This window comes from Trichomycterus rosablanca, chromosome 2 (genome assembly GCF_030014385.1).
Source record: "Trichomycterus rosablanca isolate fTriRos1 chromosome 2, fTriRos1.hap1, whole genome shotgun sequence".
NCBI lineage: Eukaryota > Metazoa > Chordata > Actinopteri > Siluriformes > Trichomycteridae > Trichomycterus > Trichomycterus rosablanca.
This window is the reverse complement of record NC_085989.1, coordinates 60,254,522-60,271,573: the sequence shown is the minus strand read 5'-3', so window position 1 is coordinate 60,271,573 and position 17,052 is coordinate 60,254,522. Positions and strand designations below refer to the sequence as shown.

Genomic DNA, 17,052 nt, shown 5'->3' with positions numbered 1-17,052 from the left:
TGAACACGACTCGCCCCGCCTCTCTCCCTCACTGAACACAACTCGCCCCTCCTCTCTCCCTCACTGCCCCGCCTCTCTCCCTCACTGAACACAACTCGCCCCTCCTATCTCCCTCACTGAACACGACTCGCCCCGCCTCTCTCCCTCACTGAACACGACTCGCCCCGCCTCTCTCCCTCACTGAACACGACTCGCCCCGCCCCTCTCCCTCACTGAACACAACTCGCCCCTCCTCTCTCCCTCACTGCCCCGCCCCTCTCCCTCACTGAACACAACTCGCCCCTCCTATCTCCCTCACTGCCCCGCCTCTCTCCCTCACTGAACACAACTCGCCCCGCCTCTCTCCCTCACTGCCCCGCCTCTCTCCCTCACTGAAGACAACTTGCACCGCCCCTCTCCCTCACTGCCCCGCCTCTCTCCCTCATTGAACACAACTCGCCCCTCCTATCTCCCTCACTGAACACAACTCGCCCCTCCTCTCTCCCTCACTGAACACGACTCGCACCGCCCCTCTCCCTCACTGAACACAACTCGCCCCACCTCTCTCCCTCACTGAACACAACTCGCCCCTCCTCTCTCCCTCACTGCCCCGCCTCTCTCCCTCACTGAACACAACTCGCCCCTCCTATCTCCCTCACTGCCCCGCCTCTCTCCCTCACTGAACACAACTCGCCCCGCCTCTCTCCCTCGCTGCCCCGCCTCTCTCCCTCACTGAAGACAACTCGCACCGCCCCTCTCCCTCACTGCCCCGCCTCTCTCCCTCACTGAAGACAACTCGCACCTCCTCTCTCCCTCACTGAACACGACTCGCCCCGCCTCTCTCCCTCACTGAACACAACTCGCACCGCCCCTCTCCCTCACTGAACACAACTCGCCCCTCCTCTCTCCCTCACTGAACACAACTCGCCCCTCCTCTCTCCCTCACTGCCCCGCCTCTCTCCCTCACTGAACACAACTCGCCCCGCCTCTCTCCCTCACTGCCCCGCCTCTCTCCCTCACTGAAGACAACTTGCACCGCCCCTCTCCCTCACTGCCCCGCCTCTCTCCCTCATTGAACACAACTCGCCCCTCCTCTCTCCCTCACTGAACACGACTCGCACCGCCCCTCTCCCTCACTGAACACAACTCGCCCCGCCTCTCTCCCTCACTGAACACAACTCGCCCCTCCTCTCTCCCTCACTGCCCCGCCTCTCTCCCTCACTGAACACAACTCGCCCCGCCTCTCTCCCTCACTGCCCCGCCTCTCTCCCTCACTGAAGACAACTCGCCCCGCCTCTCTCCCTCACTGCCCCGCCCCTCTCCCTCACTGAACACAACTCGCCCCGCCTCTCTCCCTCACTGAACACAACTCGCCCCTCCTATCTCCCTCACTGCCCCGCCTCTCTCCCTCACTGAACACAACTCGCCCCGCCTCTCTCCCTCACTGCCCCGCCTCTCTCCCTCACTGAAGACAACTCGCCCCTCCTATCTCCCTTACTGCCCCGCCCCTCTCCCTCACTGAACACAACTCGCCCCTCCTATCTCCCTCACTGCCCCGCCCCTCTCCCTCACTGAACACAACTTGCCCCTCCTCTCTCCCTCACTGCCCCGCCCCTCTCCCTCACTGAACACAACTCGCCCCTCCTATCTCCCTTACTGCCCCGCCCCTCTCCCTCACTGAACACAACTCGCCCCTCCTATCTCCCTCACTGCCCCGCCTCTCTCCCTCACTGAACTCAACTCGCCCCGCCTCTCTCCCTCACTGCCCCGCCTCTCTCCCTCACTGAACACAACTCGCCCCTCCTATCTCCCTCACTGCCCCGCCTCTCTCCCTCACTGAACACAACTCGCCCCGCCTCTCTCCCTCACTGAACACAACTCGCCCCTCCTCTCTCCCTCACTGCCCCGCCTCTCTCCCTCACTGAACACAACTCGCCCCTCCTATCTCCCTCACTGCCCCGCCCCTCTCCCTCACTGAACACAACTTGCCCCTCCTCTCTCCCTCACTGCCCCGCCTCTCTCCCTCACTGAACACAACTCGCCCCTCCTATCTCCCTTACTGCCCCGCCCCTCTCCCTCACTGAACACAACTTGCCCCTCCTCTCTCCCTCACTGCCCCGCCCCTCTCCCTCACTGAACACAACTCGCCCCTCCTCTCTCCCTCACTGCCCCGCCCCTCTCCCTCACTGAACACAACTCGCCCCTCCTATCTCCCTCACTGCCCCGCCCCTCTCCCTCACTGAACACAACTCGCCCCTCCTCTCTCCCTCACTGCCCCGCCTCTCTGCCTCACTGAACACAACTCGCCCCTCCTCTCTCCCTCACTGCCCCGCCCCTCTCCCTCACTGAACACAACTTGCCCCTTCCTCTCTCCCTCACTGCCCCGCCCCTCTCCCTCACTGAACACAACTTGCCCCTCCTCTCTCCCTCACTGCCCCGCCCCTCTCCCTCTCTGAACACAACTCGCCCCGCCTCTCTCCCTCACTGCCCCGCCCCTCTCCCTCACTGAACACAACTCGCCCCGCCTCTCTCCCTCACTGCCCCGCCCCTCTCCCTCACTGAACAAGTCAGGTCAAGTCAACTTTATTTATATAGCGCTTTTTACAACAGACATTGTCTCAAAGCAACTTTACAAAATCCAGGACCAACAGATACAAAAATCTCTGTTGAGCAAGCCGAGGGCGACTGTGGCAAGGAAAAACTCCCTGAAAATTACAGGAAGAAACCTTGAGGGGAACCAGACTCAGCAGGGCCCGTCCTTCTTGGGTGGCCTGGAGGATACTTTAAATAAATACACGATTTACACAGAGCATACAAACACAGAATTAAATGATCTAAAAGTTATAACTGGTAATAAATAGATAAATAATAATAGAGTTGTTCTTCGCTCTAGTCTTCAATAAAGTCTGTAGTGATTTCTTGTCATTCTTGGTGCAATTACTCCAGACCCGTCACATCCGGCACGAGCAGCATAGTTGTCACGGCAGTCTCGACTTTAATCCTTAACCTCGGCGGGTAAACAGGTTTCCATCAGAATGCCTTTGGAGTAAAACAACAGAGAATGTAGTTAATAATGTACAATGCTAGTTGAGTAAAACAGTTTTACAGAGAGTTTTAGATTCCGGCAGCCCTAATTATTACAGCATAACTAAAAGGGAGAGCGAGCAGGTAACAAGGTCATGAAGGCTTTCATAGGACATCAGCGCCCATCTCCCCACCGTCATCAAACCTGAGTGATCGGATAAGAGAGGCAGGACGACAGCAACCCAACATCCCTGATCACCACAAGTTTCTATGACCAAGAACCCCCAAGCTCTGCGCCTTTGTCTATATTAATCAAAAGCCTGAGAAAATAAATATGTTTTCAGTCTAGACTTAAACATTGAGACGTGTCCGAATCCCGAACAGAGGCAGGAAGATTATTCCAAAGTTGTGGAGCTTTGTAAGAAAATGCTCTTCCACCAGCTGTGGTCTTTTTAATTTTAGGAACTATAAGTAACCCTGCATCTTGTGAACGAAGTGGACGCGCTGGGTTGTAGTGATTAATAAGTTCACTCAGATACTGTGGTACAGACCATGTAGCGCTTTATAGGTTAGTAAAAGTATTTTGTAATCAATGCGGAATTTAACTGGCAGCCAGTGTAGAGATGATAGAACAGGAGTAATATGATCAAATTTTTTAGTTCTAGTTAGCACTCGAGCTGCTGCATTTTGAACTAACTGGAGTTTGTTTATGGATCTACCAGAGCATCCAGTTAGAAGAGCATTACAATAATCTAACCCAGAAGTTATAAACGCATGGATCAGTTTTTCAGCGTCATTAACAGATATTATATTTCTTATTTTAGAAATGTTACGCAAATGATAGAAAGCAACTCTAGTAATATTATTAATGTGTGTATCAAAGGAAAGATCTGAATCTATTGTGACACCCAAGTTTTTTACATCTGGGCTGGGAGTAACAGAGAACGTGTTTAGGTTTAGCACCAGGTTAGACAACTTGTCTCTTGCAGCTTTAGAGCCAACAAGTAAAACCTCAGTTTTATCTGAATTAAGTAAAAGAAAATTACACGACATCCAGTTTTTTATGTCGTTTACACAATCTTCAATCTTACTGATTGTGTCAGTATCATTTGGTTTGGCTGATATATACAGCTGTGTGTCATCTGCATAGCAGTGAAAGTTTATGCCATGTTTATGAATAATTTCACCTAGTGGAAGCATATAGAGTGTAAATAATAGCGGTCCCAGTACCGACCCCTGTGGAACACCACACTTTACTTTTGTAGTTTCCGAGCATTTATTATTTACATAAACGAATTGAGAGCGGTCAGTCAGATATGATTGAAACCAAGAGAGTGCGAGTCCTTTAACACCTACTGTATTTTCTAGCCTCTCCAGTAAAATGTTATGATCGACCGTATCAAACGCTGCACTAAGATCTAATAGAACAAGAAAAGAGACACATCCATTATCAGAAGACATTAACAACTCGTTAACTACTCTAATTAATGCGGTTTCGGTACTATGATTGGGTCTAAATCCTGATTGAAATTTTTCATGAATACAATTTTCATTGAAATAAGAACATAATTGTTTGGAAACGACTTTTTCTAATATTTTAGAGACAAAAGGAAGGTTTGAAATTGGCCTATAATTAGCTAGTACATGTGGATCAAGATTAGGTTTTTTAATCAGGGGTTTAATAACGGCACTTTTAAACAGTTTAGGTACATACCCAAGGCTAAGGGATGCATTGATTAATGTAAGCAGGGGCTCTACAATAGCTGGGAGTAAATCTTTAAGTAAACGAGTTGGAACAGGATCAAGTATACACGATGATGACTTCGATGATTTAATCAACACAGTTAGTTCATTTTGGGAGATTGGATTAAAGGAATTTAGTTGGATTAACTCGTTACTATTATCACCAATGCTGCTCGGAGTGAGTCCATACTTAACATTGGCAAGTGACACACTTTGACTCTGAAGTCGTATTTTTTCTATCTTGTCATTAAAGAACTTTAAAAAATCATCGCTGGTATAGTCAGGCGGTATATTAGATTCAGTTTCATTGAGGTTTTTAGTTAATTTGGACACCGTCTCAAAGAGGAATCTAGGATTGTTTTTATTTTTCTCTATTAGGGATGAATAATATAAAGATTTAGCTTTTATAAGGGCATGTTTATACTCAGTTAGAGCATCTTTCCAAGCAATCTTATACACCTCCAGTGTAGTGTGACGCCACTTGCGTTCTAATTTCCGTGCTGCTTGTTTAAGTGCGCATGTGTGGTCATTGTACCAAGGAGCAAGTTTTTTCTCCCTAATCAGTTTAGTTTTGAGTGGGGCTACGTTATCTAAGGTTGTGCGCAGTACGGTCTCTAGGTTTTGAGTTGCCTGATCTAGTTCTTTAGGTTCTGATGCTGATATATTTGGTATTTCTGGTAGGCAGTTTATGAACGCTGCTGCAGTTGCAGATGTAATAGTGCGCTTACATTTAAAACGATGTGGTTGCTGTATATTATTGGACAGGGACACTTCATAAATTAGTAGGGAGTGATCAGAAATTAAGTCATTCTGTGGTACAATTTCCAGGTTGTCTATGTTTATACCATAAGTAAGTATTAAATCTAAGGTATGTTTACAGCGGTGAGTGGGTCCTGTTACATTTTGGGTGATGCCTAAGGATTCTAAAATAGAATCAAACGCAATTTTGAGTGGATTACACTTATCCTCATAATGAATATTAAAGTCACCAACAATTAAAGCTTTTTTAGTTGATACGACTAATTTTGAAAGAAAATCGGCAAATTCGTTAAGAAATTCTGAGTAAGGACCAGGAGGTCGATAAACAGTAACCAGTTTAAACATACTATTTTTATCAGATGAACCTTTATTGGTTATGTCAGAGATAAGAACCTCAAACGAGTTTGTTATGGGAGATGATTTTACAGTAAGACCTATGTCTTTATCATAAATTGTGGCTATTCCTCCACCACGACCGCTAAGACGTGGCTTATGTTCATAACTGTAACCCGGAGGAGTTGCTTCATTTAAACCTAGATACTCATCGGGTCTAGCCCAGGTCTTGGTTAAACAAAGTGCACTAAGACTATTATCTGTAATTATTTCATTTGCAATTACTGTTTTGCATGCAAGTGACCTGATGTTTAGAAGTCCTAACTTTAGTTTAGCCTTACTACGGTTTTCATGATGCTCATTTAGATTAATTGTAATTAAATTATTATGACATACTTTTGGATTTTGTTTTGGCTTACACCTGCCACGGTAAACAGACACAGTCTCAATGGTTTGTGACCTAAGGATTCCAGGTGACGTCCGATGGCGACTCGCAGACAGTTGGTTAGGCCTGTTTGTCTGCTGCCTGGTCTTGGCTCTGGATAGTCATTTAACACTATCTGCCGCTACACTAACGCGGTGGTAAAGCCTGTCACCTATGCTGCAAGAAATGCGAGCAGCACCCTCCCACGTGGGGTGGACACCATCCCGCTTCAAAAGACCAGGCCTTCCCTCAAAGGTGGACCAGTTATCTACAAAATCAATGCAGTTTTCTGAGCACCATTTAGACATCCAGCGGTTCAGCGACAACAACCTGCTGTAGGTTTCGCCACTGGGTCGAATCGGTAAGGGGCCAGAGCACACTACTGCCTCAGACATCGACCTAGCTAACTCACACACCTCTATAACATTACTCTTAGTAACCTCAGACTGCCGTAAACGAACATCATTAGTGCCGACGTGGATAACAATCTTCGAAAATCTACGATTAGCATTAGCCAGCACTTTCAGGTTTGCTCTGATGTCAGGCGCCCTGGCCCCCGGAATACAAGTGACTATGGTTGCTGGTGTCTCTATGGGGGTTGCAATACGCACGTGTCGGAGCTGAGAATCTCCTATAACCAGAGCACTTACATTAACAGGCTTCTCAGCGGGTGGCTCACTGAGTGGGGAAAACCTGTTGGACACGTGCAACTGAGATGGTCGGTGCTTTGCCCTACGACTATGTCGCCGAGACGTCACCCAGTCGCCCCGCTGTGAGGGCTCTAATGCCGGAGTCTGGGGTTCTACACCTGAACTGCTGGCATTCAGGACTGCTACAGCTGTATCTAAGCACTCACTAGTAGTAGTCTGTTCTAACGCCCGGATGCGCCCTTCTAACACTGAGATCTTCTCCGTCAGACTAACAACTAATCTACACTTATCACATGTAAAGTTATCACTAACGACGGAGAAGCAATAACGGAACATATTACACTCGATACAGGGAAATAAAGCTCCTGCTGGGGCCATTTTTACAAAGAAATGTACTTAGCTTTAGAAGATGAAGTTGATGTTTAAGTTGGATTCACTGGTGCTTCTGCTGGTAGTCACAGAAAAACGGCTTTAATTCTGGACGAAACAGGCATTGATAAGCTGAAATACAAAAACCAACAACCAAACAACACAAACGCGCTTCGTTCGGATAAAACGGCTGTAATTCTAACGGAAAACGGTGTTTATGCGCTCGTGTACAAAACAAATAAACAGAACGCGGTTCCTACAGACAGAAAACGGCTTTAACTCTCTACAAAGCAAATATGTTTAAGCGCTAAAATACAAAAACAAACAAACACAAACGCGCTTTGTTTCCAACAAAACCGGCTGTAATTCTAAAGGAAAACGGTGTTTATGTGCTGGTGTACAAAACAAACAAACGGAACGCGGTTCCTACAGACAGAAAACGGCTTTAACTCTCCACAAAGCAAATATGTTTAAGCGCTAAAATACAAAAACAAACAAACACAAACGCGCTTCGTGCGGACAGAAAGCGGTTTTAACTCTAATTTGATTTGATGTACAATCTATCTATCTATCTATCTATCTATCTATCTATCTATCTATCTATCTATCTATCTATCTAGCTATCTATCTATCTATCTATCTATCTATCTAGCTATCTATCTATCTATCTATCATCTATCTATCTATCTATCTATCTATCTATCTATCTATCTATCTATCTATCTATCATCTATCTATCTATCTATCTATCTATCTATCTATCTATCTATCTATCTATCTATCTATCTATCTATCTATCTAAACCACAGCTTTTCACTTCACTATTCATTTTGTAATTTTACATATAAAAATTCTCACTTATTTTACAACTGTTTCATTCATATATTCATTCTTTCATATATTCATTCATTCATTCCATCATTCATTCATTCATTCCATTATATAATATATAATAATTATTATATAAATAATTATTCGACAAATGCAACTATATTTACATTAATACATTAAGAAGTCCAAAATTATCGTCCTTTAACGGCGTCCTACGTCAGCGATGACGGTAGTCACCAGGAACTACGCTTCTAACCACACATCTACAGGTGTAGTTGGAACTACACAACTTTACCACAGTAGTTACGAACGTTCGTTGGAACTATGCTTTTGAGAAACACCTGTGTCGCCTTACGATGTTTTGAACTATGCAACTTACCAACGTAGTTACAAAAGTAGTTCGAACTACGGTTTCGGGAAACACTTGCATCGCAGCTGTATCGTTCCAACTATGTAAGTTGCTACCGTAGTTAGCAACTATGCTTTTGGGAAACGCACCCCTGGCCAGTAAAATCATCACTCACATGAAGTCATCAAGAAGCCTCTACATCATGTGTCACATTCCAGTTTTCTGCTGGATCTCAGCCTCTGTTCTAGAGAGAATTCTGGATGGAGCCGAGAGGAAAGAGATCCCCAAAACTCTGACTCAAATGTTCACCCATTTCCTGATCTTTCAGATAAAACACAAGGAACAAAAGTATCATGGGAAATCTGAGCCTGATCCACACCAGACCAGTGAGACGATACTGGCACTGGGAAAACTGGCCTTCCAACAGATGGAGAAAGGAAACCTGATCTTCTATGAAGAAGACCTGACAGAATGTGGCATTGATGTCAAAAACACATCAGTGTACTCAGGAGTCTGCACCCAGATCTTCAAAAAAGAGGCTGGTCTGCACCTGGGTCAGGTCTTCAGCTTTGTGAACCTGAGTGTTCAGGAGTTTCTGGCTGCTTTATATGTATTTCTCACCTTCATCAACAAAAACAGAAATGTGCTGGTGAAAACACTGGATTCTTTAACATCTTTAGAAACTATACAAACATGTCTGACTTTCTGAAGAGTGCAGTGGACAAGGCCTTACAGAGTAAGAATGGACACCTGGATCTTTTCCTCCGCTTCCTCCTGGGTCTCTCACTGGAGTCCAATCAGACTCTCTTACGAGGCCTACTGCCACAAACAGGAAGTAGCTCTAACAACAAAGAGGAAACAGTCAGGTACATCAAGGAGAAGATCAGTGAGAATCCCTCTCCAGAGAAATCCATCAATCTGTTCCACTGTCTGAATGAATTGAACGATGATTCTCTAGTGCAGGAAGTCCAACAATACCTGAACAGAGAAGGTTCTCTTCATCATGATGGACACCGTCTGTCTCCTGCTCAGTGGTCGGCTCTGGTGTTTGTGTTGCTGAACTCAGATCAGAAGCTGGATGTGTTTGATTTGAGGAAATATTATCCATCACATGAAGGTCTTCTGAAGCTCCTGCCAGTGGTGAAAGAATCAAGAAGAGCTGAGTGAGTCATTTATTGACATTTGATTTATGAGTATCACTTAAACATTAATAATTAGATTTACGAAACTGAGAAGTTGAATGAGAAACTGAGAATTTATCTGACCACTTCATACTGGTCAGGACCATGGTGGATCCAGTGCTACTCTAAAACACTTCCATGTAAGTAGGAACATACATACACACACACACACACACACTCACACATACACACACACTCACACACACACTCACACACGCACACACACAGGACAATTTAGTATCTTTAGTTAACCTGTGAGAGGAAACCTGACTTTTCATAGGAAACCGACTCAAGGAGAACATGCTAACTCCACACAGAAAGACCCAGACCGCCCCACCTGGGAATCGAACCCAGGATCTGTGAGGCGACAGTGCTACCCACCAAACATTATAAACATATACATGTAAAATAAAATAAAAAGTTGCTTCAGCAGTAAAAGATTAATATTTTATAACAGTAAATGAATCTTATTGAGAGGATTTATCGTTATTTATTGTTTATTTATTTATTTTATTTAATGAAAATGTACCAACCAACCCCGCTCTCCCCTACACTCAGAGCAACCTTCATATTCTGCCCAGCAACCGCACTAACCAATCAGCTTTCAGCTTCTGTATGAGTGACCAATCACAATTCAGTGTAGGCGGTGCCATCACAACTCCCTCAACCCCACTACACTCAGAGTAACCTTCATTTTCTGCCCAGCAACCGCACTAACCAATCAGCTACCGACTTCTGTATGAGTGACCAATCATAATTCAGTGTGGGCGGCGCCGTCACTGCTGCATCAGACCAGAGCCGTAGATAGAGAGAGTTGCGACACTCCTTGATCTCGCCGCCACGCGGTCACGTGGTTCATGTAACCCTCCAATAGTTCCAAACAAACCCGGCGCTGTCATGTTCTCATATGGGACCGGCAGCAGTAAATGGAATATTAAACGCTAAATAATAAACATTTGTACAATTTCTGGGTATTTTCACCTGCGTTTACATTTACTGCATCTGCTTTAATGTCAATTTGGTATATAAAGTGGAAGATTGATGTTTATAATGACTTAATAGGTCATTCTTGTTAACACAGTACATTCCCAGCTAGCAAAAAATGTATGGCCCAGTTCTGGGCCATATCCGGCATACCGGAACTTTTTGTGTCGGCCCACATCCGGCAGCCGGATCTGGCCCGGTGTCAAAATGAATGACGGTTAGATTGTGGCCCGTATACGGCTGCCCGGATCCCAGCCATGACTGCCAGCAATATGCCAGCACTTAACCAACTGCTAGCCAGAACAACCATTATCGGGCCAATAATGGCCCAGTTCTGGCCTGCAGTAGATTTTTAAAAGGCTTTCCCCAGCCATATGTAACCTTTAATGGTCACTGGGACTACTACTACTACAACTGTTCTTGCTGCTTATTTCTATGAAAATACTCTGTAAAAAAAAAAAAAAAATAAATAAATAAATAAATATATATATATATATATATATATTGTATATATAATAATAGAGTACAATTAAAACATTAACAGAAAAAAAAACTAATGTACACCAAAACACATTTTTCAATATTTTATTTCAAGTAGTTTTATTTATTATAAGTTTGCCAAAAAAAAATGTTTTGTCCTGCCATAATTGACATAATTGCTGATCTCCTGCCTCCTGACACTGGTCTGTAATTCTGGAATAAAAACAAAAAAATTTTTTCACAGATCAATGTGGATCTTATTTATCTCATTCAATTTTTTCAGTTCCACTTAATGATGAAAACGAAATGTTGAATAAGAAAAAAAGTAACTGTAGTTTAAATATGTTTACCTGGTTAAAAGTGGTTTATTGATTCACTCAGGCAGCAGGAGTGGCATCACAAACAGCAGTTTCCAAAACAGTGCTAGAGCAGAATAAACAGTGCCTTTAGTAGGCTGAAGAACATAAGCGCAAACTTGGAAATATGTGCTTTAGACATGGTAATGTGCTTTTTGATTATAATATTTTACAGTGTTATGTACAGTGCTTGCATACATTATCCCTAATCGATCCTGAAAATGTCTTTCAAACTGTATGTTGATAAAAGCAGCTTTTGTAAACATCTTACCAAGATCAGTGTAGGACAAATAACACAAGGTGGCTGAGTGAGCTGGACTCAGGGGTGCACAAAAAGTCACTGCAGAAATATAAACACTTAATTAGTTAAATCATTCAATCAAGGAAATGTATAAAGACTTGTAAATAAGTGCTTAGGCATGATAATGTGCTTTGTCTTTGTAAACATGTTTCCTGGGTTATTTATGCCAGTCAATGACAAAGTTTTTATAATATTGTCAGGAAAAGGGAACTAATGTAACCAACCTTTTATATACATCACGACCCTTACTCAAAAAAGATGGACCACCAGCTCCATACAGCTGTAGGTACAGGTAACTAATGTAATCGTTTTAAAATCTTATGTTTGTAATATAACTTGGCTATATAGTTTGATGGTTTATATCGTATTCATAATATCAGTGTAAGTTTCCTTTAGGTGTATGTTTTAAATTAATTTTGATAGCCTTTTGCTGCCATATTTATGTATAGCTGGCTAGATAGTTAGTTTACCGTACCTGCCAAGCTAGCATTTTTGGCTAACGTTAAAACATAGCTATAATATATTTATTAATTATCAAAAATACGAAATTATTTGATTATATATATTGTTCTGTTACTACAGTATATCAGTATTTTTAATATAATGTTTTAGTAAGTTTTTAGTCCTAAAGAGCTGCTGTTAACGTTACCTTAAAATCTTCAGTGAATAAGTGTAAAAAATAACGGTTTTCTTATTTAAACCGAACTAAGTGCGCGAGGCTCCTCGCGCATGCGCTCAGGGAACCTTTCGTATTGAAGTAGTGAACTGATTCTATCTGACACCACCATGTATTAACATTAAGGTAATAGTTAAAAATCACTTGCCAGTTCTCATTGTTATAAACAGTTATCATGGCTTAGCGTACGTACATCTGGTTCAAGTCAAACAAGTTTATCAAGCGACTGTAAATTAATTTTACACATACATATACAACTATTATATTGGATTTAAAAAGTTGCTTTGAGTCTCAGTCAGCCGACATGCAGCCATAATCGGGCCAGATGCGGGGTGCTGCAATGTAGCCGAGTCTCAGTCAGCCGACAGTGCCGACATGCAGCCATAATCGGGCCAGATGTGGGGTGCTGCAATGTAGCCGAGTCTCAGTCAGCCGACAGTGCCGACATGCAGCCATAATCAGGCCAGATGCGGGGTGCTGCAATGTCGCCGAGTCTCAGTCAGCCGACAGTGCCGACATGCAGCCATAATCAGGCCAGATGCGGGGTGCTGCAATGTCGCCGAGTCTCAGTCAGCCGACAGTGCCGACATGCAGCCATAATCGGGCCAGATGTGGGGTGCCGAGCCGACAGACAGCCGACACTGCCGAACCGGAGCCGGAATTGGCCCAGATCTATCTTGCTAGCTGGGTTATATTAGCCTACATTATATAATGCGATATCATTAAGTAGTAGAAACAATATACAGTACAGAGATTAAAGTTTTTTTATGTTTTGTTTTTTACATAAACTATAATCTCCCTTCACTTTTCTGAGGATTCATAATAATAATCATTTTGGTTAAACACTAAGTCATGTGCTGTATTCATAAGGTTTACCTGCACTGAATGAACAGATTCATAAACACACTACCGTAACCTTTCCCAGCTAGCAAAAAATGTATGGCCCAGTTCTGGGCCATATCCAGCATGCCGGAACTTTTTGTGTTGGCCCACATCCGGCAGCCGGATCTGGCCCGGTATCAAAATGAATGACGGTTAGATTGTGGCCCGTATACGGCTGCCCGGATCCCAGCCATGACTGCCAGCAATACGCCAGCACTTAACCAACTGCTAGCCAGAACAACCATTATCGGGCCAATAATGGCCCAGTTCTGGCCTGCAGTAGATTTTTAAAAGGCTTTCCCCAGCCATATGTAACCTTTAATGGTCACTGGGACTACTACTACTACAACTGTTCTTGCTGCTTATTTCTATGAAAATACTCTGTAAAAAAAAAAAATATATATATATATATATATATATTATTTATATATATATAAATATTATATATATATTATATATATTAAATATATACATATTTTCTGTGCAGCTTCCGGGTTGTGGAGCTCTGTATAGTTCCAAACATCCCATGGATCAGAGGGCCGGATTACTGTTCTTCAGTGTTTTGGGGAGCCGGACCGCAGATGAAATAGTAAACACACCCCAAAAAAGCTATTTACTATGTATACTGGATGTATTGTCTGCTGTGTATAACTGTAGTATAATTTTACTTCATAATGACAATGCAGACATTTTATTTATTTTAATCATTTCCATTATCCCAACTCATACAGTGTTTCCCCAAAAATCAGTGTGAACTGTGAGTTTGCTTTTGCCTGACGAGACAGTCAGCATCAGGTTCCATATTTGTTACTGCCAATCATAATAGGTAATAAGTGTTGATGAGTGAGTCTGAATCTGGTTGGAGATTTAAGGTGTTTAAACTTCGATAAAGTCTGCTCACAGGTACAGCAGTACTTAGGTATACGACCTTAATCCGTTCCAGATCCTGGATTCATACCAAACAGGACGTGTACCAAACGAATTCTTCCCATTAGAAATAAAGGGAAAATGATGAATCCGTTCCCATGAAAAAAAATCCTATTGTTATTGGCATATTATACGTTGATGGGGTTGTATAAAATTATTTATAAAACAGATAGTTCCAGTCCTAAAATCTGATTGGCTGAGCCGCGTTCGAAGCCGCTGTAAAATCACTGATATAAGCGCACCTGTCACCACCTCACATCATCCCATATTAATACGCCACTGAAAAGAACAAGTACAAACTTGGTTGAACACTATTTTAAGTCATGTACTATACATGGAAATGTCCAGATTAATATAAACAGTAATCCTGATCATTACGCGGGTGTTTCGTCCAGGAAATAATGTAATAATTTGCGAATGTTATGTTCGCCCTCATGTTGCTTAGCAACACGGCACACCGTTAACGCTCGTGGCTTTGTCTCGCGAGAGGTAAACAAGGGTCGCGTGCGGTGTCGTGACTCATTTTGACCCGTACAAGTTCTAGCACGCGAGTTGTATTCCGAACAAAGGTCGTATACCAAACAACATTGTTCGCGTCCAAACAGGACAATAATTCCTGAATCTGCCTATAGTTAAAAGCATTAGTTTTATGAAATTAACACAGGACACAACGATTTTCATAATGAAATTCCATTTAACTGCTTTGCCTCTCGCAGAACCCAGCATGCTTGGAGCGCCATCCGTTGGCTCGCTGCCGTATAATCTACGGAGACTCCACGTGGCCAATTTTTGTTTCCTCTGTTATTTTTTTCCGCTATAATACTGTGAGTTTAAAGATGAACAGGGGCCAGACAACATGTATTGCTGCTGTGGTTAAAGGGGCCGGTCAAATGAAAGCATCGGGCCGTAGTTTGATGACCCCTGCCATAGAGCCCCATTCATTTTCACTACTTATCAAGCATTTCTAGCTGTTTGTTGCTTTGTTTTAAAAAAATAATGAATTTGATGTCATTAATATACTTAATACTGTTATTGTTTAGCATTTGCTCAGCACTAAATGTTACATGTTTATCTTAATTAATAGGTATAACTGAATTTAGCTTAGTCAGTTAAGCTTAATTAATGACACACGAGTCTTTTCACCTAAAATGAGTTGATTAATCAAGAGTCTTGTTACAGAAATGATCATAAAACATTAGAACCACAATAAATCATACTACTTTTACTTTCATACTTAAGTACATTTGAAGGTAAATACTTTAGTACTTTTACTCAAGTGGAGGTAAAGAGTATTTTTATTTTTACTACTACTTTTACTGGAGTAATATTTCACCTTGGATATCTCTACTTTAACTCACCTACATGGTTTGTGTACCTTGTCCACCACTTACGTTAGACAAAATGAACGTGTGCATATTAATTATGAATTAATCCATGTACTACATGTAGGAATAAATTATTAATCACTCATGAAATAAGAGATGAATGAAGCTATTTCATGTACCTGCACTATAATATTAAAGGTACGGTAGTGTGTTTATCAATCTGTTCATTCAGTGCAGGTAAACCTTATGAATCCAGCCACATGGTTTAGTGTTTAACCAAAATTCTTATTATGAATCCTCAGGAAAGTGAAGGGAGATTAGTTTATGTAAAAAACAAAACATAAAAAAAACTTTAATCTCTGTACTGTACACTGTGTGCAGAATTATTAGGCAAGTGAGTATTTTGACCATATCATAATTTTTAAGCATCTTTTCCAACTCCAAGCTGTATAAACTTGAATGCTTATTGTATTTAAGCACATCAGGTGATGTGTATTTGTGTAATGTGGGAGGGTGGAGCCTAAGGAAATCAACACCCTATATTAAGCTGTGCATAATTATTAGGCAGCTTCTTTTTCTTAGATAAAATGGGCCAAAAAATAGATTTAAGTGACTCTGAAAAGTAAAAAATTGTAAAATGTCTTTCAGAGGGATGCAGCACTATTGAAATTGCTAAGATATTGGGCCGTGATCACAGAACCATCAAACGTTTTGTTGCAAATAGTCAACAGGGTCAAAAGAAACATGTTAAGAAAAAAAGATGCAAATTAACTGCCAAAGATTTGAGAAGAATCAAACGTGAAGCTACCAGGAACCATTATCCTCCAGTGCTGTAATATTCCAGAACTGCAACCTACCTGGAGTACCCAGAAGTACAAGGTGTTCAGTGCTCAGAGACATGGCCAAGGTAAGGAAAGCTGAAACCAGACCACCACTGATCAAGACACATAAGTTAAAACGTCAAGACTGGGCCAAGAAATATCTGAGGACAGATTTTTCAAAAGTTTTATGGACTGATGAGATGAGAGTGACTCTTGACGGACCAGATGGATGGACCCGTGGCTGGATCAGTAACAGGCACAGAGCTCCTCTTCTACTCAGACGCCAGCAAGGTGGAGGTGGGGTACTGCTATGGGCTGGTATTATTAAAGATGAGCTAGTTGAACCTTTCTGGGTTGAAGATGGACTCAAAATCAACTCCCAAACCTACTGCCAGTTTTTAGAAGACACTTTCTTTAAGCAGTGGTACAGGAAAATGTCTACATCTTTCAAGAAGACTATGATTTTTATGCAGCATAATGCTCCACCGCATGCATCAAAGTACTCCACTGCATGGCTAGCCAGTAAAGGCCTAAAAGATGAAAGAATAATGACATGGCCCCCTTCCTCACCTGACCTAAACCCTATTGAGAACTTGTGGGCCCTTCTTAAATTGGAGATTTACGGTGAAGGAAAACAGTACACCTCTCTGAACAGTGT

General features: G+C 42.7%; 1 long non-coding RNA gene across 1 annotated transcript; it reads right to left on the bottom strand.

The window, feature by feature from the left end:
• Positions 1-11,229: 11,229 nt before the first annotated feature.
• LOC134336220 (uncharacterized) lies at positions 11,230-11,994 on the bottom strand. The gene is made up of 3 exons (XR_010015698.1): positions 11,734-11,994; positions 11,457-11,529; positions 11,230-11,319 (listed from the first exon to the last, which is right to left on the bottom strand). It is a non-coding gene; the product is annotated as an uncharacterized LOC134336220 (long non-coding RNA).
• Positions 11,995-17,052: the final 5,058 nt, after the last annotated feature.